This window comes from Ictidomys tridecemlineatus, chromosome 14 (assembly GCF_052094955.1).
Source record: "Ictidomys tridecemlineatus isolate mIctTri1 chromosome 14, mIctTri1.hap1, whole genome shotgun sequence".
Taxonomy (NCBI): Eukaryota; Metazoa; Chordata; class Mammalia; order Rodentia; family Sciuridae; genus Ictidomys; species Ictidomys tridecemlineatus.
In genome coordinates this window covers 49,951,257-49,977,352 of record NC_135490.1, presented here as the reverse complement: position 1 = coordinate 49,977,352, position 26,096 = coordinate 49,951,257, and the positions used below count along the sequence as shown (strand labels likewise).

At 55.7% G+C, this 26,096-nt stretch overlaps 2 long non-coding RNA genes across 2 annotated transcripts in view; both read right to left on the bottom strand.

Moving 5' to 3' along the window:
- LOC144370380 (uncharacterized) lies at positions 1-24,129 on the bottom strand. Its single transcript, XR_013430363.1, has 2 exons — positions 3,329-24,129; positions 1-3,227 (listed from the first exon to the last, which is right to left on the bottom strand). It is a non-coding gene; the product is annotated as an uncharacterized LOC144370380 (long non-coding RNA).
- Positions 1-26,096, bottom strand: part of LOC144370379 (uncharacterized) — an 80,249-nt gene that overhangs the window by 4,791 nt on the left and 49,362 nt on the right. The gene's annotated exons all lie outside the window — the stretch shown is intronic.

Here is a 26,096-nt window from a genome sequence, read left to right as displayed (position 1 = left end):
TGTATTTAATTTGTTTTTATTTAAATGTTGTATACAGGCAAACGCATACAGGGCCAGAAGATGTAGAAGAGACCTCAGGCTTGTTAGTAAATGGGTCCCTTTCTACACACATTTGATTGACAAGTTTGCTAAATAACAACTGGAGGATGGGAGTGCCCAAGGTGCTCTTTTTGTTTCGGGTGGGAGAGAAAATTGTGGATCCCCCGTGAGAGCAGCTAGCATTAGCTTTTGGAGGTGACTATTCAGACGCTCTCTGGCCCTCAGGTCTGTGTGCCCATTCCAGGAGGGGCTCACAGGCCTACAGCAGCCATGGTGTCCAGGGGTGTTGTGTGAGTCCCCAGCTTGCCCTGTGAAGCCCAGGACTCTCTGCCTCTACCTCAGTTCTTCAGATTGCCCTGCAGGGTCTCAGCCTTGGAGACCTCTGGGGGTCCAGGCGTGCTCCTGTTCGCGATCCAAATACAGCACTTCTGTTCTGCTGGGCTGACATTCCAGGGTCCTGGTCCAAATGACAAAATGCAGGTTGAGCTACTTGTACCTGCAGCGCAGGACATAGGGCCGTGAGCAGGCTCTAAGGTCACACACAGGCAGGGTCTTCCTGACTGGGTGGGCTCCTCCTGGCCACCGTGTGGCTAAAGGTTTTCACACAACTCGGGACACAAAGGACACGGGTAAAATGAGAGCAGGCAATGGCAGGGTCCCCATTGACAAGGGACCAAAACAAGGACACAAAAGAACTGGAGGTGCCAGGCCCTGATGGGAGGCCCAGTCCTTGAAAATCACCTCGGAACGTGGAAGGGGGTGCAGGATGGTCTGAGAGGGAGGAGCAGTGGAGTAGAATCCAGAAGCACCATGTATCTCCCCACGTTGATCGTCCTCCATCAGGGAGGCTTTTGATCAATGGAAACATTTGCACAGCAATGAACGCGGGAGTTAATCCTGGAACCAATGAAGACTGCTGCTCCTGAGGACTGCGTTTTATAGAAGTGGGTGCCTCGTGATGTTGGTCTCACCGTGGGCAGCGTTCTTTGTAAAGTAGGACCCTCACGTCCATTTTCCTCCCAACAATTCATAAGACGCAGCGTGTACTTGATTTCTATACCTTTAAGCATTTGTGTTTCAGTTGAGGGGCATCTATATTTGTCAGTTTCATTAGAAATATATGATTGAGTTGCATGTTTTATCAGATTGTTGACCCTTCAAACTGAACGTCTGCCGTTGGGCCCTTCTTAAAGTAAGCAGGTTGACCCTCCATGTCGGCAGGCTCTGTCCAGGATGCCCACCACCTAAGCCGGGACCCTTACCACCTCAAGTGTGCCGCTCACAGCCTGCGCACACCCTCCCAGGGAGTGTCAGTCACCTCTGGACGACTTACGTACTCAGCAAGCGTCCGTGCGGAATAGGAAGTTGTCACAGAACACTGTCACATGGCACTGCCACAGGGACTAGGCAGTTTGCACATGTTCAGGACAGACTTTTTTTTTTCTCAAATGATTTGGACCCTCAGTTGGTTGTCTCAACAGGAAGGACCCACAGCACTCTGTATCCTCAGGGTTGTCACTGCCATCTTCCCGGTGTCCCCCTGTAGCCACCTGGCCTGTGGCTGAGCCTTCCCCAGGCCAGTACACTTGCCTTGGCCTCCTCCATGCCTGGCATATGTCCTCCTCCAGATCTCCAGCTTCGCTCCCAGAGCCATGGCACTGTGTCTCGGGAAGCCCTGGTGACACCCCTAAGATTCCATCCCTCCCTCGGTGCCTGCCCCCTGTTGCGTTTGCCTTAACAGAACCGTCCACTGACCTAAGAGCTCATCTCTATTACTCCTTTCCTGCCTTCCTCATAGACCAAGCTCCATAAGGTCAGGGAACCATCAGGTCAGGGTTGCTCCCTCCTGCCCTCGGTGACAGAACAGGATCCACACCAAAAGAAACAAGCAAGAATCCTTCACTAAAGGAACCCGAACTACCACAGAATAGTCCAGGGCCGTGGGGAGGAGAGGCACCATGAGTGGAAGAGCCAGGAGCTCAAGCCCCGCAGGAGGGCGAGCAGCAGGGTGCACCAGCCCAGGAGCAGCAGGATGCCTGGAAGGGGTCAGAGGAGGTTGCAGCCTTGCTCCAGGCACCACAGAGCCTGGGCCCTGCAGAGTCCAGGAGAAACTGAAAATCTACCACCTGACACTGCAGACTAGGGAAGTCCTCTATAAAGACTTGGCAAGGAAAGAGCAAGACCAGGAAACCTGTGTCCTCATTAGTGAAAAAGCAAGAGGTGCCCACCCCTGACCTTGAGCAGACATGCGGTGTGGTGGGTGAAGGATACCCTTGAGATGACCTGTCCTGCGGGCTGCAGGAGAAGGTGCGGCATCAGACCTCTACCTGGCCCGGGGTGCGGGCGGCGTAGGCACAGAAAGGAGATGAAGATCTTGAGACATTGTCAAAGATAGCAGTGACTGCCGCGAAGGCTGATTTACACAGCCACAGAGCAAACCGTAAAAGAAAAGGACTCTTCATGGAGTCGTCATAAAAGTGCCGAGTGCAAGCCGCAATCGAACTTACTAGTCACGGGGCTGATGTCCATAATGCGGAATGAAAACATCTTCTCAATAATCATGGTTAACAGCAGCCCACAGGCAAATAGGTGGGTGAGCATTTCACAGAATGCAGCACAGGAAACTCCCGCTTGTGTTAATGACCTGCCCTAAGAATGAAGAGCAGAATTCATGCTTCCAGCCAAGGAGAGTGAGGGATTTTTTTTTTAAATTCTGACATTTATAGACAAATATGTGAAGCAATTGGACTGCTTAAATATTATTTCTTACAAACATTCTGATAGTGAAAAATTATTTGACTTCATCTGTAAAAACTGAATATATTCATAACCTATGACCCAGCAAATCCATTTCTAACTATGTGCCTTTAAACAATGACAAAAATCAAACACCTGAGATCTGTGTAAACAGCAGGGACACATGTGCAGGATGCTCCCAGCCTGGCATCTACAACAGGGCAGGGCAGGGCCAGGAGGACAGCCCTTGGTGAGCAGGGACGAGGCGTGGGGCACAGCCCCTCCACCTGACCACCACCTTCCACCTTCACACTGAGCGACAAAGCCAATGGCAGAGGTGACAGGGGCTGGTGCCTTTGAATAAAGCACAGACAGCCAGTCTGCTGCATGAAGATACAGGCCGACTCAGTAAAGTGGGAAGGGCCAGAGGGGATCCACCAGGTCAGGCCGCCCTGCAGAGGGCAGAAAGAAGCCTCTTAGAAGGTCCCTATGAAGGAGGGAGACCAAGCCCTGAGTCACCACCAGCACTTGACGTTTATCATATGTCACATACCGTATGTCATTTGGGGAGGTCAATAAATCCTATTTAAACAGTATAGAAAGGTATTGTTATGGTTTAGATGTGAGTGTCCCCCAAACTCACATGAGACCCTGCAAGAAAGTTCAGAAGTGAAATGATCAGATTATGAGTCTTAATCTAATCAGTCTCCTTCTCCGTAAAACAGATAACACAAAAAAATGTATATGCTGCTTGTATGAGGAACATACTACCATACAGGTGTGTGAGAACACACCAGAATTGAAATGCCCAACGACACCTGAAGAACATTAAACTGATTGCTTTCTCTCCCTCTCCTTCCCTCTCTCTCCCTCCCCCATCTCTCCTCCTCCTCCCTCTTTCTGCTCCTCCTCCCTCTTTCTCCTCCTGGTGCCCTGTTCCCAGCTGCTCTCCTCCTTCTCCAAACTCTCCTGCAGTAATGCTCTGCTTCCCACCAGGTCCCAAGGAATGGAGTCCTCCATCTAAGAACTAAGACCTCTTAAACTGTGACCCCCAACTTCCTCCTCTAAAGTTGTTCTTTCCAGGTCTTTTGGTCACAGCAGCAAAAAGGCTAAAACAGATAACATGAAAACCACATGCTACTTACACGAGTAACATAATACCATACAGGTGTGTGAGAACCAACTGGAATTGAAATGCCCAACGTTACCTGAAGATGAACAATAAACTGTGCTAAGAAACCCCTCTCCCAGAGCTTGGGACAAGGGGGAGATCCTGAGCAGCCTTCCGGGGGCAGCTTGTGTGCACCAGATGTCACACTTCCCTGAGGGATGAGGGTGCAGAGATCTTAACGTGTGCTACCCTCCTCTCCGGGCCCCCTGAGTGTGTGAGAGGCTCCTGAACTAGCAAATCCACCCACAGGACACGGGTTATGGAAGGCCATGGAGAGGTTCACATCACTTCCTGAGTGCCCAGAAGGCAGTCCAAGGCCAGCCACTCCCTGGAGCAGGGTGGGATTACAAATGGATCAGTCCATCCAGGGCACAAGCAATGCAGGAGGGAAATGGACAGTGGTGCACATGGGAGATGAGCAGGTGAAACAGCATCCTTTCCAACATGGGGAGGGGATGGAAGGTGGATGAACCTCAGTGCTGCTCTCTGTGAAATGCCAGGGCCCCCGCTCTTTACATCAGCACAGCTCTCCAGACCAGTGAGGACCCAGGCCAAAAGGCGAGGAGGAGACGTGGCCAGAGCCCCATGGCAGCTCTGTCCTTTCCTGCCTCCCCCTCCCCCAGCCCTCCCCCGGCTGCTGACATGGGGCCCAGGCTCACAGGTACCTCCTTGGAGGGTCCCCTCCTTGTGGAGCCCAGCAGCACCTGGGAGGGACCCACAGTTGGACATGCTAAGAGGAAAGTGCATCTACTTGCTGTTGGTGGGGCCAAAGCTGTGGTTGTGGTTTAGATGAGGTGTCCTCCAGAAGCTCAGGTGTGAGACACACAGGAAGGGCTGCAGGAGTGGTGACTGGGCCACACCTTGACCTAGTCAGTGACTTGGTCCCTGATGGGATTACCTGGGTGGTCACTGGAGGCAGGTGGGTGTGGCTGGAGGATGTGGCTCATCTGCACAGTGGAGAGTCTCTCAGCTTCCTGATCACCATGTGAGCTGCTTCCCTCCGCCACACTCTTCCGCCATGATGTTCTGCCTCACCTGCAGCCCAGAGGAGCGGAGCTAGTCTCTGTGGACAAAGACCTCTGAAACTGTGAGCCCTCCTCTAAAATTGTTCTGGTCGGGTCCTTCAGTCATAGCCGCAAAACGCTGACTAACACAATGTGCCCTTGGAGCCCCTGCGGGGCCAGCAGGACCTGGGAGTCCCAAGCCAGGTCCCTGCTGCCTGGCATCCCCTGTTCTGTCCTGGTCCCTCATGCTCTGACTCCAGTCTCAGCCCCCCAGGGAGGGCACACCCATATCCAGCTCTGCTCGGGTTGATGTGGCTCCCTACAGGTCACAGGGGAAAGCAGGGGAGCTGTGTTCAGTGACCTCAGAGCAGGAAGACTTTCCAAGATGGATATCACAACCAAGGAGAAAAGGCAGACAGTGACTCCTAAACAGCAGGACCTAAGTCAGCAGCAAACATGAGGCACCACATGTCTACATGGGTCGTGTGAATTGAAAGATAGTACAAAATCATTAAGAAAAGCGGGACCGCCCAAGAGAAAGGCAGTGGAAGGGCTTGAAGGAAGAGCACCCATAAAACAGGAACGAACCAAGGAAAGGCTCCCAGTCCCCTGGGAAGACCATGGGAAAGAAGAGTGTCATCAGGCCCAGGCCGTGACTAGAGTAGGACCTGCTGAGCGAATGAGAACGGCATGTGGTGTACGGGTGAAATGCCAGGCAGTCAGGATTTTTGTTTGTTTGTTTGTTTTTGCATCAGAGCGTGAACCCAGGGCACTTAATCCCTGAGCACATCCCCCCTGCTCCTTTCTATATACATGTATTTTATTTTGAGACACTCTTGCTAAGTTGCTTAACCCCCCACTGAGTTGCTCAGGCTGGCCTCAAACTTGCAATCCTCCTGCCTCAGCCTCCCAAGCCACTGGGATTACAGGTGTATGCCAATGTACCTGGCTGCAGTTTAACTTTTTAAAGAGCACCATATTTATTGGAAGGGAAGTAATCTCCAGGAAGTTTCAATTGTATGTATACAAATAATAGAATGTATTTATGGGGTACAATGTGATATTTTGATATTTGTAAATTATGTGATGATGAAATCAGAATAATCAGCATATCCATTGCTTTAAATATCAATTATCAATTTTGTGGTTCACGATTCTCTCTTCCAGCTCTTTTTTTTTAACTTTTTATTTGTTTTACTTAGTTACACATGACAGTACAATGACCTTGACATATACCCCATCTCATTCAAATGTGTGATAATTTCTCATTTTTCTGAGTATATAGGTTGCAGGATCACATTGGTCCTGCAGTCATGAATATACACACAGTCACGATGATGTCGGTTTCATTCTATGTCCTTCCTATCCCCCCATCCGCTCCTCCAGCTCTGTGGACACATGCATCACATACAGTCCCTGGCTGTGGGGTGGACTTGGCAACCTCCTCCTCCTGCCCCAGGGCCTTTGCGCCCATTCCCTGGGTTCTCTTCGCCCTCCTCCTGGACCTCCTGTATGACCCACCGGCCCCACTTCTGGGCACATGTATCCAAACAAACAGATTCAGGTCCCAGGGACCCCTGCACGCCCCCCGTTCACTGCAGCACTGGTCACACAGCCAGGTAGGGAATCCACCCAAGGGCCCGTGGACAGACAGCAGATCAAGGAAAGGGGCATGTGGACACGGTGGAACCCTGCCCTGCTGGGAACATGAAGCTGCTGTCACCTGCAGTCCCATGTGAAGACCACGGGATTGAGTGAAGTGGGACGGCAGGCACAGGAAGAGCTCGGCTTCCACAGGGTCCTCTGCCTGGGGGGGCTTATGGGACCATGTCCTCTCTCCCCACAGAGGCAGGCGGCCTCGGCTGCACCACGCTGGGGGGTTCTTTATCCACTACCCACTCAGTCTCCCCAGGTCCCCTCTCTCCCTTCTTCTCTACAGATCCTGTGAACTGCTGTCCCCTGCCCAACCTCCTCTGATGAGACAATGACACATTCTGAGAGCAATGACTGTCACCAGGCTCTCAAATGTGGTTTACTGCCACCATCCTCATGTCTCCAGCCCACTGCACGCATAAGACAACGAAGCCCAAAGCCACTGGCCTGAACACAGGCTAACTGGTCCCAGCCAGGTCTTCCTGGGGCTCAGCATGGAGCCAAGCCACAGAGATGGCCCCTCAGACTGGGGTCAGCAGCGCCCTGGGCCATGAGGGCCTTTCCACCTCCAGCCTGTGGGGCAGGTGGCCACTGCCTCATTTTTATAGTCAGTCCCCACCATGGTTCCAGGCCAGGAGGTGTCTCAGAGCTGACCCAAAAACAAACACCCACAGCTGAAGGGGCTGAGCAGGGGGTGGCAAGTTCAAGGCCAGACAGGACGGGAGGGAGAGGCAACTCAGTGAGGTCCTGAGCAATCAGTGGGACTCTGTCTCAATAAAAAATAAAAAGGGCTGTGGTAAGTGGTTAAACCCCCCAAAAAAGACCACATTGTACTGTGAGGAGAACCCACAGCCCAGAGAAAAGCAAGGACCCGGCCAGGTGGCCAGGGTCTCTCATTTACCCAGCAAAGAGTGGACCTGGGCAGGGATGGACAGAACCTGCCTCTCAGAGGGAAGAGGTTGGCGGGGAAGGCAAGGGTCAGGTGCTGACAGAGCAGGCCTGCATGGCTTACTGTCCCTTCTGCCCCACCTTTGGCCTTGCTGGCCATGGACTGGAGAGAGCGAGTGGGCATTGGGGACAGCAGTCAAGGCTGCATGGCCACCCCAGGAGCTGCCCTTGGCTCTGGGTGTTTCCATGAAGGTTCAGACCAGGGAAGCCATAGTGTCCAGTGACCAGGGCACACAACCCCAGAACAATCCACCTGGTTGTCCAAGGTCCCCACATGCGTCACACACACTCTTGTCCAGGTGTCCGCATTCCCTCCTGGCTATAGGGATGGGGAGGTCCATGGTGGGACATTGGCCAGTTGACCCTTCAATGGGTTTATGGCCCAAGATGGGGCTGAAGTGTCAAAGATGACGGGTTTCCCATGCTCAGGCAGCCATGCATCTTGGGAGACCTGACGTTCACCCTTAGTGGACAGAGATAGGGGCTGGGAACATGGGACAGGACAGGGGAGGGAGACCAGACCTTTGGGCAGGGAGGGTCTCCTGGAGGCTGAGGCTGCGGCTGCAGCTGGGAAGAGCTCAGCTTAGGTGACTTGGGGAGGTGGGAGGAGCAGGCTCTTCCTGCTCCTCAGCCCCTTGGACTTCACCTAGTGGCAGGCCAGCTGCCCCACGGAGCCAAGCACCTATGACCCAAGGCTCCCCCGGAGCCTGCACACCAAGCTTCATGAGTGAGGCCCTCTCCACAGCTGTCTTGAGCCAGCTCCTGCCAACAGAGCCACAGCGGGGGCTCTGGGGGCCTTGGTCCCCCGTCAGCAGTGGACCTGGCCATCGGCAGAGGCCTGGCTTACAAGGGAGTTGTTTTCCCGACAGCCTCGCCAACCTGAACCAGCAGCCGGGAGAGCTCCTGAAGAAGGGCAGTCGGGGCCTTGCACCAGCCTGAGGCAGGGGCGAGGTCTGGGCCTCCTCAGAGGCTGCATCTGAGCTTCAGCAGGGCTGATGGGCAGCTGAGGGGACCTGGGAATCCATTTCCCTGTTGTGCTCATAAGGCTTGATAAGGCTGTACCCAGAGCAGGGAGCCCACCTGCCCCTTGCCCCCAGCTCTGCTGGCACCAAGGCAGGCATCAGCTGCGGGTGGGCGCTCAGGGCTCCCTGGTTGCCTTCTGGGAGAGGGCTCTGACTGGAGACCAGACTTCCTCCCCTGGACAGCAGTGGCCACCTGTAAAGTCAATGGCCTGAATTTTCAACCAAGCATCTTCCATCTGTCCTAGCACGCTGGCACGTCCAAGTTGGTCAGCTTTCAGAGTAAATGTGTGTCTGCCAGGACGGCTCCTTGTCATGCTGGCAGGACTAAACTGAGGATGCTTGTCCAACATGCTTTGAAGTCGGGTCTCCACAAAACATTCCCTCAAGTCATCCTCCCCCACGCCACTGGTGGAAGGTGGCTCCTGGCCAGTGTCTGGCTGTGTCCTTGGCGGTCTCCTTTCCAGGCAGGTGTACTCTGGAATTGTCATGGCGGCTGACAGAGCTGCCTGGGAGGACAGCCTGCTCCTGCTCTCGCCTCGCTGCATTCACCTGAAACCCGTCCACGCTGCGCTCAGGAACGGCAAAGGAAGGCCAAGGTTGGACCTTGCTCAAGCCCACTGCAGAGACAGGACTTACCCTGGCCCATGCGGGCCCAGGCTTGCCAGAGCCAGCAGCTGCTCCACATCACGATGGACGGCCTGCTCCCGTGCACCCTGCGCCTACTGGTTGCACCCAGGAAAGCCCAGGAGTCGCCGGCCAGCTACGTGTATTCTGCCTCCACCCTCCTAGAGGAGACCCTTGGTGGCAAAGCTGTGGCCAGGTCTGGCATCAGGGGAGGGGCCTCACAGCTGCTCCCAGGTCCCCTCACCTCTGCTGAGCTGGCAGTTCTGGGAGCCACCAAGGACGGGGTGGGGACACAGGCGGGGGCTCATGCCTTCCCCAGGAGCCAGCTGCTCTCACACTGGTGTGAGGACCCTCTCTCAGGGTGGCTTCACACCACTGGAGGTGAGCATAGCATCATCAGGGAGGTCCTGCCTGCAGAGAGGGTGACAGTCTCGGTCACAACAGGGTGTTTCAGGGTCAGGCTCCAGGCCCTCCTGGCCCCTGGGACCCCTCTTGGTCATCTCATCCTCAGGAGCCACTCCTACAGGTGACACCTGAGGATGGGGACCACCCATCTGTTCAGGCACAAAGCACAGGAGGAGGGAGGCCCTCAGTGTGCAGCAGATGGACAGACAAGCAGCCCCAGTGTTTCCGCCAGTTTGTCACCACTGTGACCACCCAGCCTGGAGCTGGTGGCAGGATGGCCTCAGGCAGCCAGGATGCGGGCACGCCCCTGGCCTCTGTGGAGCTGCCCGACATGCCTGTTCACCTAGCTGCTTCTCCTGGAAGAAGGTTCATCCCATACTCTCCCGTGTCTGCGGAGGCTCATCTGTCACAGCATCAGGTTGTGGGACAAGGCCCTTTCAGGAAACTCGGCCTCCTTTCCCAGGCGCTGGCCCTGGGCACAACTTGGGCTCTATCCATGGGGAGCTTAACACTGTCCTCCCCTGGGCAGCTTGGCATAGCTGGCATCGTGCCTCTGTTTGTCCCCACTCAGAGCCTGTCAGGTGACCAAGGGCGGACAGACATTGCTCACTTGGTCTCCGGCCAGCACAGCGGGCCTGGTTTCCTCTGTGACTTTCCTAATGGTGCAGAATGGTCCTCCTGGGGCTCCCATGGCTGGAGAAGGACAGGCAGCGTGGAGGCCATGCTTGGCTATGTGCACAGTGGAAGGGCCTGCAAAGCTCTGCCCCTGGAACCCGCAGGTCTTTGTGACCCAACCACATGGCCCCTGGCTCAGCTCCAGATGCTGGGGATGGGCTTAGGGGTGGTAAGGGGGGAACCACAGCTGGTGGCGGCAAACCTCACCTAATGGCCCCGCATCTCCTGGGCGTCGTTTAACCTCCAACCTGCTAGGCAGGGCTTTCAGGCTGGCACCAGGGACCTTACCCTGCTCTCAACAAGGCTCTCTTGGGGCAGAGACAGGTGCAGAGAGACCCCTCACCCCAAATCACACTGAGGGTTGTGCTCAGCAAGCTTTCCCAGCCGCCCCCCTGCAGGAGAGGAGTGGGCTGTCCTTAGAAAGTGCTCCGTCCAGGCGTGGTGGTGCCTGCCTGCAGTCCCAGTGTTTCAGCCAGTTTGTCACCACTGTGAACAAAAGGCCTGACAAGAATGATTTCAAGAAGAAAAGGTTTATTTGGATCTCTGGGATTCAGACGTCCCAGCCCACCACTGCCTACCCCATTGTCTGGACCCTAGGTGAGGCCCAGCATCATGTGGAAGGGCATGGCTAAGGAAGGCCGCTCAGGACCCAGCAATGGGAAAGCAGAGAGAGACTAAGGTCAGCTCAGAAAATAAGACCCTAAGCCACTGCCCATGACCAGCTCCTCCAGGCCACCCTGCCACACCACCACCCAGTTAATCCCCAGCAGTGAGCAAAGCACTGATTGGTGAAGGCTCTCGTAGTAGCCAGTCCCTTCACCTCTGAGCCTTCGTGCCCTGCCCCACACAGGAGCTCTGGGTCACCTCACATCTCCACCTTAACACCCACTTACTCAGGAAGCTGAGGCGGGAGGATCCTTCCAGCTAGGAATTCAAGGCCAGCCTGGGCAACACAGCAAGACCCCGTTTAGAAGGTGCTCCAGCCAAGGGTCAGCTTGGGCAGCAAGGCCTTGCCCTGCACACGGAGCCTCCTGGGTGAACACTGCAAGTTCAGAGGAGCAGACGCAGGACCAAAGACCCTGCTCCCTCGGATTTGCCCAGCATCTTCCTAGTTACTTGGTTATGAAAGGCCTCCACTCCTAGGCACACCCAGACCATCATGCACTTAATCCTCTGAGCCCCTGTTACCCATTTTCCTTTGTTTATAGGCAAAAGAATCTTGTTTTTTTCTTCAGGGGAAATAATGTATCTAACAAAGAATGCACCCTTACAGGTAGGGGTGGCGAGCAACATAATTCTGTCCAACAAGATGTCCATATATTTCTTCTGAGCTCTTGAAAGATTTGATTTCCTGATATTAATGCCAATGTTTCCTCTGTCATGCTGTTGGGCAAATGGGTGTGAACCCTGGAGCAACAGCAGCCATTTGTGGGCAAGGAAGAAAAGACCCAGAAAGCTAAAGACCTTGACTTTGGTCCACTGCACCAGTTAGCAAGTTGGATTTCTCCTTAAATAGTATTAAATAAACCTCTATATTGTTTAAGACATCATTTTATGAGAGCCTGTTATTGACAACTGAAAGCAATTCCTAACTAGTTCCCACAGAACACATCCCTGAGACCATCTAATGTGAGCCTCTCCTGTCTGCGTCTGACTTGAGAAGTGAGCATATTCTCCATTTCACAAATGAAGCAGTCATGGTCAGGAGGGTTGTCAGCGCGTCCCAGGGTCACACTGTTCATAAGCGGCAAAGCCGGGACTAAGCCAATCTCATCTGGCTGTGCATGCTGCGACTGGGACCTGAAAGGAGGAATTTGGAAATGCAGAAGAAAAACAGATTAGTGTTAATAGGTGGAAAACAAGCTGCCCAGAGCTCTGCTTGTTCTGGCCTGTGTTTAGCTGGCTGGTGGCGGGCACTGTCCATCCTGGAGTCAGGAGGGAGCCCTGTGGCTGCTAACGACACCATCCTGATTCCCTGGGTAGCCGCTCTAGCAGGTGCTCTCGTGGCCTGGCACTGTCTGGAGGAAGCTGACACTGATGTGCAGGGCAGGGCAGGGCAGCTGGCTAGGGGAGCAGCCATGGCAGAGGAGGAAGAGCCCAGGCCTGTCGGGGGCGGTGCAGCGAGGGTCCTGGCCCCCAGGGCTCTGAGTGACCTGCTATTACTTGACACTCTGCATCTGCTCAGCTGCCCCGTCTCTGCCAGGGCTGGTGGACACGGCTTCTGGGAGTGCCCCGTCCCTGACCAGAGGATGAGAATGGGATGGTTCTGCCTGCATGTGGTGCCAGGCACCTGGCCCACTGCCCCGTGCTTCAGGGGTCCTGGTGTGTGGCAGATGGATGGGTTGGTGACCAAGGCAGGATGAGGATGATGGCTTGGTCCCTGCTCTGTGACCATCCTGAGGCCTTGCCGTGAGGTCCACAGGTGATGCCCGTGCTCACTGGCCAGCTCTGGGTGTGGAAGGGAGTGATGGTCCTGTTTCCAACAGAGACAAAAGGGGGGATGCAGCTGACACTGGGCCCAGGGCTCCAGGCCCCCTGCAGTGGTCACATCCCAAGTGGACAGGAGAGAAGGTGAGGGAGGGCCAGAAAGGGAGGATACAGGGGCTGAGGGCTGGGTGAGGGGCAGGGGAGGGACAGAGAGGTGAGGGCAAGGGAGGAGATGGGACAAGAGGAGGCTGGACCAGGAGCTGGGTCAGTGGGGGAGAAGGGAGGGGAGAGGAAAAGGTGGGGAAGAGTGGCCCGGTGTGGAGGAACCACAGGCCCCGGAGCCACACACGGCCTCTCTGCTTGCTGGCGTCACAGGCCCCATGGGTAATGAAGAGGCTGTGGACACCATTGAGAGGGACAGGCCTGCTCAGAGCTTGGCACATAGATCATGTGCTGCAGCCCCGGTCACCAGGTCGGCCATCAGGAAGGCTGAAGCTCTGTGGGGGTGCCTCCTTCAGGCACCTCCACCCCAAACAGCAACTGCCCCACCTGGCCCTGGGGTCTGCAGGGTGGTGGGCTTTCCTCAGAGAGGAGGGGCCCCCTCCAGGCCAAATTCAGCCCCAGCTGACACCCAGCCATGTGGCTTCCCAACTCCTCCCACCCCAGGTCTGACATCAGGGCTGAGCATTTGGTCCAACTTCCTCCCTTCCTCTTCGGACAACAGTGGGGCTTACCTGTACCAGGGCTTACCTGTGCTGGGGCTTTCCTGTGCTGAAACTTACCTGTGCCAGGGCTTACCTATGCCAGGGCTTACCTGTGCCATGGCTTAACCTTTGCCACAGCTTACCTGTACCACAGCTTATCTGTATCAGGGTTTACCTGTGCCATGGCTTACCTCTGCCATGGCTTACCTCTGCCATGGCTTACCTGTGTCAGGACTGACCTGTACCAGGGCTTACCTGTTTGGCTTGAGCACAATCTGAGTCTGACGGCCTCCCGATGTGGCCTGAGGTACGTTCCGAGGGACGCATGGGTTTGACCCCACCCTTCCCTGTTTCCCTGTGATTTTCCACAGCTGGGTCAGGAGGAGATGCAGCTCCTCCATCTCCCACAGGGGGAAAGTGAAGCCTCTGGTCTCAGCAGAACTGACTTGGGATGTGGTCTGGGGAGGGTGTGGGGACCAAGCACTTGTCAGGCGGTGGGGACACAGCCCCGCAGTGCCCGAGGCCCTGTCAGACATGGCCTCTCTTGGGGCCAGGTGTCCATCACAGTCACAGACGGTGCTGTGGAATTCATCCTGAGGGTCCTCAAATCTCTGCCTTCCAGATCAATCTCATGTGGGCCCTCAATGCTGGCCTGCACGCTCTGCTCCCTGGGTCTCCAGAGCTGACCCCTCCCAGTCCCTGATCGGATCTGGGGACCCTACAACTCCACCCAGCACTCTGCAGTCCCCAGTGCTCATCACAGGGCCCAGACCATTGCCTGGCCATGCTGGATCCCTTCACGTGTGCAGATGCCCCAGCTGGCCCTGGGGTGGGCTGGGCTGAGTGGACCACCTGCTCGGGGCTCCTCAGTGGACATCTGCCCGCTGTCACTTGACAGTAGCGCAGGCTGCACGAGCGGCTGATCTGTAGGCAGTTCTAAGGTGAGGCGCGCTTTACCTTATTTGGTTCTTTCTATTTGGGGCTTACTCGGCTCAGGTGCTGCCAGGTGTGGGCTGCCCTGACGGGGGCTGTGGGGCCTGAACCTCTAAGAACCTGCCTCACCCCCCCCCCGCCTCAACCCTCCCACGCCCCTAGTCAGCCTGCGTGCCCTCCCTCCGCAGCCTCCTCCTCGCCCCGAGTTCCCCTGGAATCCTGAAGCCCTGGAGGCCCGGGGTCCCCACCTTTAGACACATACAAGTCCCCAGAGGTTTGGGAATTGCTAAGTGGATAAACAAGATGAGATCTCCCTCTTTGTCATTAGAAAACTGGGCCCAAGCCAGGCAACAGAATGAGATGGTGTCACCCAGTCACAGACCCAGGACCCAGCTCAAATGACTCCACAAAATCCACCTCCTGTCCAGGGCAGCCTCAGCCCATCCAGAGCTACCAGAGAGGGACTAAGTCAGTAGTAACAACTCCCCTGCCAAACTTGGAGCTGTAATTAAAGTGCCCAAAGACAGGCTGGCACCTGTTCAGAAAGTCTCCCATGGACTTGTCTGTGACCACGTCAGCCTAACACCCTGTGCCAGCAGGGTTTCCTGTCCATTACTGTGATCACCCCACTGTGGGCCAACCTCAGGCTCTTTAGAATCTCAATCAATACCCAGGGGAGGACAAACACCCCAGCAAGCAGCCCGAGAGAGGCACACACCCCCTCCCAGCCAGCCAGGGGCACACACCCCCTCCCAGCCAGCCAGGGGCAGCAGAAGGGTGGCAGCCCTGTAGGGGAGGTGCAGCCAAGTGCTGGGCATCTGTTAGGCCTGGCCTCTGCCCTGTGGGCAAGGCTGACCTAAGCAGGTCACCCAAGGAGGCAGGACCCAGGGAGGTGGGACTGGGCCATGTGTTCTCTGCAGGAAGAGGGTGAGGAGCTATCAGGACTGAACCCTATCCCAGGGCACCATCCGCCCTGGGCAGAGGCCCAAGTAGCCCCAGGTCTGACCTGCATTGCAGCACTTTTATGCTGGGAGGATTAGGGTTAGGGTTAGGGTTGGTCCAAGGCACCCAGACCTGTGACGACCTCAGAAATGTGACATGAGTGTGGAAAACCCCCTTCCTGCCACACGCCTGAGGATGGCACTGGGCAGGGGTGCAGCCTGGATAGTTGCCGGCCACCGTCAGCAATTGATCCACTAATCTGGACCCTAGAAGTGCCCTCTCCTGATCACTGCTCAGCCTTAAATCAGAGTCCTGCCTGTGGAAGTCTGGAAGGTTGTGAGCTTGTCCTAATTTTGAATACAGATGCCTTGGACTTGGATGTGGGAAGGACAACATGTGCTTCTGGGGCTCCTGGGGGACTAGAGTTACTGTGACCTCCCTCTGTCCCTTTCAGGTGGCCTCCAGAGCCGCCTCCTGGGCTGTCTCCTGACAATCAGGCTGCTCATGCTCAAGCAATCTTTCCAGGACACCTGCAGAGGGTGTGACCCAGTGCTCCCAGGGTGACTGCTGCCGCTGACTGCACCTTCGCTCCTGAGGAAGGTTTGTGAGCACCTCCTCGGCTGTCCCAGTGACACACAGCAGAGATGTCACTTTTCTCTATCAAAGAGGCAAGCTAACCTCGAAAGCACGGGAGACCTGGATCAGAGGGCATGAAGCTTCTGTTAAGCGCATGAGTAAGTTCTGGGCTCCAACGCATGCGTGGGGACTGCAGTTCACCTGCATCCTGCACCCCAAAGTTGCCAAGGGAGTAGGTCGTTGGGTGTTCTCATAAACAAGGAAAAAGACCCAGAGTGAGGTGATGGATATGCTAATTAGCTTGATGGTGCAGTTAACTCCTCAACGTATACATGCACCCCAACACCCCGTGTGCAGCCTAAGTGTATATAATTTTTGTCAATCATAACTCCATAAAGCCGGGGAGGAGGATGGGATCAGGTAATGCGTGCAAAGTGCTGACACATCCATAGTGACAATCAAGAAGTTGTCATCATCAAGATCACTGGCTTCGCCATGTCATCTCCATGACTGGGGCTCGGGGGCCCTGGGTGCCTGAACTTCCAAAGGAAGACGCTCACACACAAGCTGAGCACCTGAGGCCTTCAGGTGGGATGGCACAGGGCAGCAGGTCCCTGGTGGGTGGCAGGCACTGGGGTATCCCTGAGGGTCCGGGACAGCCCCTCCAGCTCTGTGGGGCTGTGCTGAGGCTGTGGGTCGCATCTGTGCCTGACGTCTCCATCCTCCTCACCTCACCTTTGCTGAGAAGTAGGTTTATTTTTATCTGTTATTTATTCTCCTGAGTCATGAAATTGCACCCTTCGGGATGCCAGAACAAAATGTTTTGTTTTTTAAAAAAATTAGCAAAAATGCTGAAAGTGGATGAAAGATGTTAAGCTTCTTTTATCTCCTAAAATATGAATTTAAATACTTTCACTTTATGATCCAGAGAAAGAATTAAATAAAAAATAATCACAGAAAAACATCAAACTCTCACTCCTTCAAACTTCAATTTAAAAAGCAAAACACAAGAATCACCAAGTCACTGAGCACCATCTCGACCTTCAGGGTGCTCCTGCCTCTGGCTAGCAGCGGCTAGGCCAACAGTCCCCCAGCTGTGGCTGCTTCTAAGGACTGACAGGCCCTGGGCTTGCGGCAGCAGGAGTGGCTGTGTCCCTAGTCCAGACGCTGACACTGGGCTATGTCCAGTGAGGACCTGTTGGCTGATGGTTGCTCCAGCTGCAGCAGGAAGAGCCACAGGGGGATCGTGCCCCTCACCAGCATCTGTGGGGAGACAAGAGCCAGCACACCCAGGGACACAGGGAAGCCAACGTATGGGAGTCAACTCAGGTAGGGGCTCCACCTCGACACAGGCCCTGAGGGCCCAAAGCCACCGCTGGGGCCCAGCACCTGGGTTCCTTTCCAGCCTCATGGCCAGTACTTCAGAGGGGCCAGGCCACTGCACTGGGTTCTATTCCTAGGGTCACAGGAGTCACAGGGGTACAATAGTACAGAGGGGGAGAGCCCGGGCCCCTTCAGGACAGAGGTGACAGTGAAGGGGTTGGTCAGGGCAGCTGCATCCAGGCTCCCCTCCTTCCCAGGAACACTGCTCCAGTGATCAGGAGGAGGGGAGACAGCTGTTGTGGGAGGGGTGGCCTGTCACAGAGAACACAGAGCCACCTGCACATGGTGGCAACAGACCACAGTCCATTTTGCTGAGGAGGAGGCTGAGGTAGGCCCAGCCTCCTGTAGTTCATGTTGGGGAGGTCCAGCGCTCCTGTGAGCACTGACGGCAGAAAGGCCAGTGGGAGGGTCCTGGGATGTCAGGACTGGAGGAAGCCCTGGGACCTCCTGTCCACACCACCCTCCGCTGGACAGAGAGCCTCAGAGCCAGAGACCGAGCTAGCTTGTCCAGGGACAGAGGGGGACAGGTAGCGAGCTGTGTGGCCATCAAGCCCTGGAGAAGGCAGGTCTTTCGTCTTCCTAGTTGGCCAGGACATGAGTCCCCCTGCACAAGGACTGAGGAAAAGAAAAGTGACATGGCAGCTCAGAGTCACAGAAAATGAGTGACTATGTAGGTGCCTCTCTGGCCCTCCCACGTCCCCTCTTCTGCAACTGCCAGGAGCGTGCAGGGTGGCTCCCCCCATGGGTCGTCCCCTCTCTTCACAAGGTTTCAAAATGGCCCTCCCCTAAGTCCATCTGCCTGGAGAACCTGCCATCTGCAGTCCTGGGAAGGGAGCCGGGGACCCTTCTTGGGTAAGAGGGAAACCTCCTGTCTCCCATAACTGTCCCTCGCCACCCCGGAGTGACCCCTCCTCCTTGCTACTGTCCTGGGAGCCACTTCTGACTTCACTGCCAAATAGACCAGCCTTGGTCCCTGAATTCTTCAGACACCACCATCTCCAGCCCCACGCTCCCTGGGAGACCAGCTGTCCTGAGAGTCCCCTGATTCCCACCACAGTGGCAGGAATCCTGGCCCCTCCCAGGCCTGAGAGGCTGGACTCCTCCCCCATTTTATAGGTGCTGCCCCTGGGCAGAGAGGAGGGTGTTTAGAAGGCACAGGGGGAGGGTGAGTGGTCGGCAGCCACCCAGGGCCAGGGGGTGGGGGCATTGTAAGCTGAGGGGCTCAGGGGGGATTCAGTAGGTGCCTGACCTGGGCTGCCCTGGCCTGGTGGCAGACACCAGCTGGACTGGCTTCTGAGCTCTGAGTATGAGGGAGGACACTGCACGTTGGGGAAGAGGGCTTGAAGGCCCCGGGCACGCCACCCGAGTCTCCCAGACAGACTGGTTCAGCAAGGAGAGGGAAGAGTGGGGCCAGTGGACACATGGCTCAGACCCAGACAGTGATGGAGCAGAACAGGCCATGGGAATCTTGTCCCCTCTCCACCCCACCTGCTTATTGGGATGAGGTGCTGGAAGGGGACACTGGGGACCCAGCTCCATTCTCAATGCCCGTGGTCTCTCCTAACTGGGAACAGACACATGCAGGAGGGTCCAGGCTGAGGCCACCACACACCCTTGCTCTATGGGCTCCGAGCCACCCAGGCAGGAGCTGTAAGATGGCAGGCCACACCAGGGCTCCCTGGACACCTGGGAGGAGCCAGAGTTTCCCGGTGACCTTTACCTCATCAGTACCAGGAAGTGCCAGCCAGGGATGCTGGAGTCTGACAGTTCAAGTGGCTACTGGTCACGCAACCGGGGCACAGCAGAGCCAGAATGCAGACTCGGGCCATCTGAGCCCCAGGTGGGACACTGAGCAGTCTCCTTGGGAAGGTGCCACATGAATTTCCGAGATTAACAGCATTAATTAGAAGCCCTGCATTATTCAGAGTGGATGTTGCTGCTGGGCTCCGAGTTTCAAAGACACTGAGTCAGATGAACCCTCTGCATTCTTCTTCTCTCGCAGGACAACCGAAGCCCCTATCTCAGACTGAAGGTGGCATATCCTCCCAGGAAGCATGTCATTCAGAAGCCCCTCCCCACCAAGGTCACAGAAGGACAGGGGTAGAAAGCCAGCCTAAAATGCCTCCCACCCCCAGAAAGGCAGGAGGGGAGGGCGCATGAGCTGGCACCAGAGCAGAGCTTCAGGCAGCATCCATGGGCTCTACCTGAGGCCTTGGTGGCCCTCCTGCCATTGCTCCTGGTCACTGGGTTGCAGTGAAAGGCTCTCAGGCCATTGCAGGCTTGAAAACCCAACCCTGCCTCCCTACACCACTTCCTAGATTTTAAATGAATGGAAGCCAATGTAGGAAAGCCCACGTGTCCAGGAGAGAGGGAGCCGCAGGTGCATTAGGGGTTCCAGTGGGGGGATCAAGCGGGGCTGGAGTGAAGACCTCTTCCATTGCAGACACACAGACGTGTGCTTCAGCCACAGCGAGTCCCCACACAGCACGCAGTGCAGTGGCCCTGCTGGAAGTGGACAGACCAGGCCCCAGCAGCCACCCCTAGCCCTGGTCTTTGCATCTGTGAACTTGAGTTTCTGTGTCCTGACAGGAGTTGCCATGAGGGACAGTGTGTCCTCCAAGAGGGCATGGGCAGGCAGCTGGACTGTGCCCCCTGCCCAGGCCAGGATGCCCTTCAGTGACAGGAACTTCCCTACTGGATGTTTAGGTTTCTCCCCAAGGATGCTGGTGTCACTGGGGCTGATGGTGGTGCAGGGCTGGCCTGAGCACCCTGTGCTGTGGCCACCATGGGGCGTGCTCAGGCACCCTGATGACAGGGGCAAAGGGCTCCTCCCCAGGAGAAGGGCACAGGGCTGGGGCTGGAGTCACACAGGCTGCCTACAACTGCCAGCCTGGGTTGTCCTCACTTGGATGTGAGAGTCACCAGGTCCAAGTGGGGACATGAATGGACTATGTGCCCCCTTCCCTGTCACAGCTCAAGATGTTGCTGCTCACTACAGACCTCAGAATGAGTGGTGGGCCTTCGGATGCCACCATCTGTGGCTAAGGTTACAGTAGACAACAGAGGAAGAGGGGAGGGCTGTGAGCTATGTCAGCAGGACGGGGCTGCAGAGTCAGAACAGGAAAGTCCTGGGAGGGTGGCATCTGTCCCCAGGGGCCACCGGGTGCGCAGGGTGCTGTAGACTTTCATCTGTGTCCTTTCATGTCCTTTGCAGGAGCCCTGGCCCCCCATGTTGAGCTCCTAGGAGATAGGCTTCTGGAGGAGATGAGGGTTAGCCGAGGCCATGGGGGTAAGGCCCATGTGACGAGATCAGCATTCCTAGGAAGACTCCAGCAGCTCGCTCCCTCCCCTTCCTGTGGGACACAGCAGAAAGGTACCCTCTGAAAGCCAGGACAGGGACTTGCCGGGGCCACCCTGCTGGCCTGACCCTAGACTTTAGCCTCCAGAGCATGAGACAGGAGGCCCCAAGGCGGTGGCCAGTCTCATGGATGTGAGTATTGACAGCTTTCTGAAAAGAGACCTGCAAGCCGATCAGGAAGGGTGAAGGAAGAGGACCCTGGAGGCAGAGCTGTGGACCACAGCCCCTCAGGGGCAGTGTGGGCATCCCAGAGGCCACCCATTCTAAGAGGCCAGCTCTCCTGGGGGCTCCGGGGGCACCAGCTGGGTCTGGATGTTCACTAGCAGGTGCCCAGGTGCAGGGCTGGGGGCTTGGGGGAGGAGTGGTGGGGTCTGCAAGCCATGGCCACGGGGAGGGAGGGGCATGCTACAGGAGGCAGCAGGGAGAGGCCACGGAGGTAACAGGGAGAGGCCATGGAGCCAGCCTGGCTGGCTGCAGTGGAGTTTGTGGCCAGAGAGGATTTCAGTTCCACCATCACCCCTGGACTCCCTGAGGAGACCAGAGGGACCAGGCACATCCCTGAGCACAGAGAGGCCTCTCCAGAGCCCCAGCCTGGAATGTGCACTCGGTGCCTGGTGCCTGCCCCGGGAGCTGGTGTCTCCAGACAGGAGGAGGGCTCCGGAGTCTTCACTGTGCAGAAGGAATCTTCCATGAAGCACCTGGACGCAGGACACAGCCATGACAATTTCTGGGCCACCATCCATGTACTCTGATGAGGATCCCTACCCCTGTGTGCAGGAGAAACGATTTGGACCTTCCTTTTTCACTCCAGATGGGGGCTTACTTGGAAAAGGGTAGATTGTGATATAGAATGTGACTTGAGGTTCTGGAGGGACTGGCTACCTAGTCCCATGAGTTACAGGGACAGTCGAATGTCACTCCCTCCCCGCCTCCTTCCCCAGCTTGCTTCGCTCTGGGAGCAGGGGACAGTGACTGGAGCCACTGTGGTCTTAATCATCACTGCCACATTAATCGACTCGCCTGAGTGAAGGGGGCTGGCAGACCATGCCTTAGTCAGGAGCAGGTGCATCTGTCCTAATGGGGCACAGCAGCCACCGCAGAGCCCGGGGCTGGGGAACTTCATTAATGAGAGCAGAACAACCCAACTCTGAACTTGAAAATCACCACAGAACCTGGACTTCAAATACGTCCCCCACCCGCCATTCTACTGTAAGGGAATGGAACATGCTTCCAAAGTTGTTTCTATATATTTAAAAATCCTCCTGGAATGCGAGTTCCTTTCCTCTGCAAGTTACAAAAAAAGTCAATTTCTCAATTATGTGTGGTCACTGAGAGGACCACCCAGGATGTCTTCATGAGAACTCCTAATGCGTATGACGGGCCAAATCAGCCAAGGGTACATTTCTTGAAGCCAGAAAAAGGGTTTGACACAGGGACTTGGGAACATAGTTCTTCGGTCCATAGCAACCCAGACAGGCAGAGGGAAAAGGTGGGCAGGGAGGCTTCCCAGAGGACCCAGCTTCATGGGGCAACAAACTCCCGTAAGGTCTGGGTGGCAGGGAGAGGTCGTGACGGAGGACACTGGACAGCAGCAGCACGTGTGTGCATGTGGATGTGGAGTGTGCAGGTGTGGGCATGCGTGTGCTTGTGTGTGCTCAGGCACAGGTAGGGAGGGGCGCTCAGCTGGGGACCAACCCTACAAGCTGAAGTTGGGGTTGGAAAGAGGAGGCGGGAATAGAAGAGCCACCGACAGGCCAGGCAGAGGAGCTGGGGGTTGGCCTTGAAGGTGGCGGTCCTTGCTGCAGGTGATCTTAGGAGACTGTGGTTGGATGTGGAGTTGTGCAGGCGGGAAGCCAGGAGGGCGGTCCCTGGGTGCGCTGGAGAGCAGACTGGGGCTGGGTGAGGGCTGGGATCATGCACACAGAGGCTGCGAGGGCTGCACCCCTGCAGCCATCTGAGGCCTGGTCCTCCAGGGAAGGGGCTGGTATCCCTCACCTTCCAAAGCCCTGTGCCTGGCCCAAGGCTGTCCCCACCACCTGCTCTTGACCTGACGCAGCTGCCTGGAATTGTCCCTTCATTCTTAACACCTGTGTGGTGATTAATTAAGAGCACTGTAGATGTCTGAGCTCTGGAACTAAATGTTCCTTACTATTTTGTGTGGACAGCACTTTGCTGAGGGTCACTGGCCAGCCCAGGATGTCTCTGTCCTGTGGTTCCCCTCGCTCCTGGAACAGGTACCTATATCTGGGGCGGGGGGTGCAGCTTTCTCAGGAGGTAAGTCCTGCCAGGTGTGACCCTCTGATCTGGAGGATGTGCCACAGTTGGAGTCACCATGTGTGTCTCTTTGAAGACAGAACCACTTTCCTCTGGTTTCCGTTCTCACCATGTTCACACGCTGCTGCTCTGAGACATTTTCTCCTAAGTAATCTGGATGTGTTTACAATCTTCTCTTCCCTTGAATTTTAGGGCTGTTCCCTGAGGCACCTTGATACTTGTTTTTATTTATCTTGATTGGGATTCATGGCCTAGGTGTCTGGTAACCCCTTGCGGTCCTGAGCTCCAAGACGCCCTCCTCGGCCATCCTGCCTGTGTTCTGTCTCCACTCTCCCTCCTCCCCTCCTCCACGCTCTTCTAGAAGTCACCACAGCGACTCTTCATGTCACTCCCCTGCTCCTCTGAATCTTCTCTTCCTATTTCCCATGTCTGAGTCACACTGCGTACTGTGGACCATTAACTGGGACTTCTCGTCCACTCTTGCTGGCCCCAATCCTCATTGACGACCTCCACTCAAGGCACCCATTGACAGCGAGGTCTGGTCGGCGAGCGGCTCCACCCTGGGTGCTGAGTGAGGGCCGCCTGTCTTCTGCTGGAGTTACCTCCTTCCTGCTCTACACAGGCAGCGGCTTCCGTAGAAGGGAACACAAGCCGTGTCCCTTCACAGGCAGGGTCTGGGCCTGGGCTGCTTCTATCTGCTGGTTGTTTTGCTGGCTCCTCTCCCCCTTGCTGTATTTTATTTGACTTCACTACTTCCAGGATTCCTTGGGTTTCTTAGAACCTGTGGAGGTCACAGGGGGGGGCTGGGGAGGACTGAGTCCCCGGGGGATGTGTGTTTGCCCCACAGTGTGCCTGGCGGTGACCCCGACTTGGCGAGGGGCTTCCCATTCTCCATGACTCCTGTCATTTTATTCCCAGGAACTGGGAGGACAACTTCCTGGTTCTCTGAGGTTGGAGGTGGGTGGGATTTTCTCTCCTAGCTCACTGTTCCCTGAGGGGTGCCAATTTCACAAGGGTTCAAGTGACAGGTCACCTGCAGCCCTTATGGTCCAGTCTCCAGAGCTCCTGGGACATAGCACACCTTGGAGACCAGAGGGTCCTCCACTTCTGCTCACTGGCCTTGTGCTGTGAGACTCTCCTGTCCTCTTCTTAAGGCTTCATGGGACTCTGGGAAGGCGGACGTGAAGTCCAGCCCCGCCTGTTGGCATGCAGGAGGCTTCCAGTGGGGTTACCCACCACTGTCCAAGCCAGAAGTCCCTCTTTGCATCACTCACTCCTTTGCTGGGATCCTCTCACATGCTTCTGAAGTGCAGAGACCACAGCTTTCCCAGCCCAGAGCCTCCTGCTTGGGGGCCTGATTTCAGAGTATGAGCCTGTCCTCTTCCTTTGCCCGTAGCTGCTCTGCAGGCAGAATAGCTGAAGAGGTTCTCTATCGTGCTGAGAGCCTGAGACTCTGGCATTCTAAGTGACTGCTGTGATCACACAGCTCCTAGGCAGATTGTGGACACCTTGACTTTCTTCCTGAGACCCGGGCTTCCGCACGCTACACTTTGGTGCACAGAGCTTCGTCTGTGTGCAGGCAACAGGGCGTATTTATGTCCCTACCTGAGCTGGTGCATAATAAATTGCAGGGTTTACAGCCCGATCTGCTCATTCCTTACTGCTTTTAACACAGAGAGGCTATTGCGTTCTCTTTTGAAGGAAAAGTTCTTGGAAATTTCCTGAAAAGTTTCTGCAAGGATAAAATTTGATGAGCAGTGCAGGGGTTTAAAATGGACCATCATATCCAACGACTTTGACCAGAGGGCTGGCAACTGCGCTCCTCATCTCCTCAGGTCTCTTCTCAATTTCACCTCCTCAGTCAGACCTTCCCTGATGGTCCTGTTTAAAGCCGCAATCCAGCCTCACCGTGCCTCAGCTTTATTTTTATCTGCAATTTTACCAGCTTCTAACATGCTGTATATTTTGCATGTCAATGTCAATGTCATACCATTGGAGGATGTGGCTGGGTGCTGGGGACTGGTGCATGAAGCTGAGGCCAATGCCTGGAACAGAGGGACCCTGATTTAATAAATGAGTGGGGAGGACAAGTGTGGCCTGTTCTTCTCAATATTCCAACTGGGACTCACAGCCACCTTTTGAGGCAAGGAGATGTCAGTGGTGGGCACACTTGGCCGGCCAGCAGCTGACCCAGGGGCTCCACACTGCTGTAGTTCACCTCTCTGACCCTCAGCCTCGGGGGGATGACACTCATGGCCTCTGTGGTTCTCGCAGGCTGCTTGTCCAGTCCTCACTCAGTCAGAGGCCATTGAGGACCTGGAATGTCCCCCCAGACCCCCGTGGGCAGGTATGGTCCCCAGCTGCTGGTGCTTCAGGGGCAATGGAGGCTTAGGACCTCATTAGGGAAGCAGAGCCTGGGGTGTGCCCTGGAAGGGGACATTTTTCCCAGCCCCTTTCCCTTCTCTTTGGCTTGCTGGCCACCATGAGGGGAGCAGCTCTGCTCCAACACACCCTCCCTGCCATGGCTGTCTGCCGCACCACAGCCCAGAAGCAATGGGCACAGCCACCATGACCAGAACCTCTGAAATCTGAATTCCGAGCCCAGGTAAACCTTTCCCCCTAAGTATTTTCTCTCTGGTCTTTTTTTTACAGTGATGCACAGCTGACCAACACAGATGCCCAGGGGACTCTGGGAGTTACAGCATCAGACTTCGTGGGCAAAATGGTGGCCAGCTGAAAAGGCAGCAGGCACTGCCCCTGGGTGTGCCTGCCGAGGCAGTGTGGGGTCAGGTGGGGTCAAGGGACACTGTCCCATCCAGGAGGGATCCGTGTTTGGTTCTTCCCCTTCGTTGCTGTGGCTGTGGGTGATGAATGGAGCCCTGCCTGACCTAAATTTTCCAACCAGTAATCCGTCAGGCAGTTCTGAGACCTGAGACACTGAGTGATTTGGGGACTTCTTGCCTCATGACACATTTTTATCAACTGGTGGACAGATTTCCTCCATTTTCCTCCTGTGTGTGCACATGATGATTCTCTGTCCCTATCACTCTCTCCCAGCCATGATTTACAGCCACAATGTCATCCTTTGTCCTTCCTTCTCACTGACACGTGTACAGAAGCAAATGGACACGGCAGTTCGTGAAGCCCCTCGTAAAGATCCCAGACTTTCTCTACCACCCCTTGATAAGGGTGAAAATGACCACAGCACCCGTCAAGGGCTGC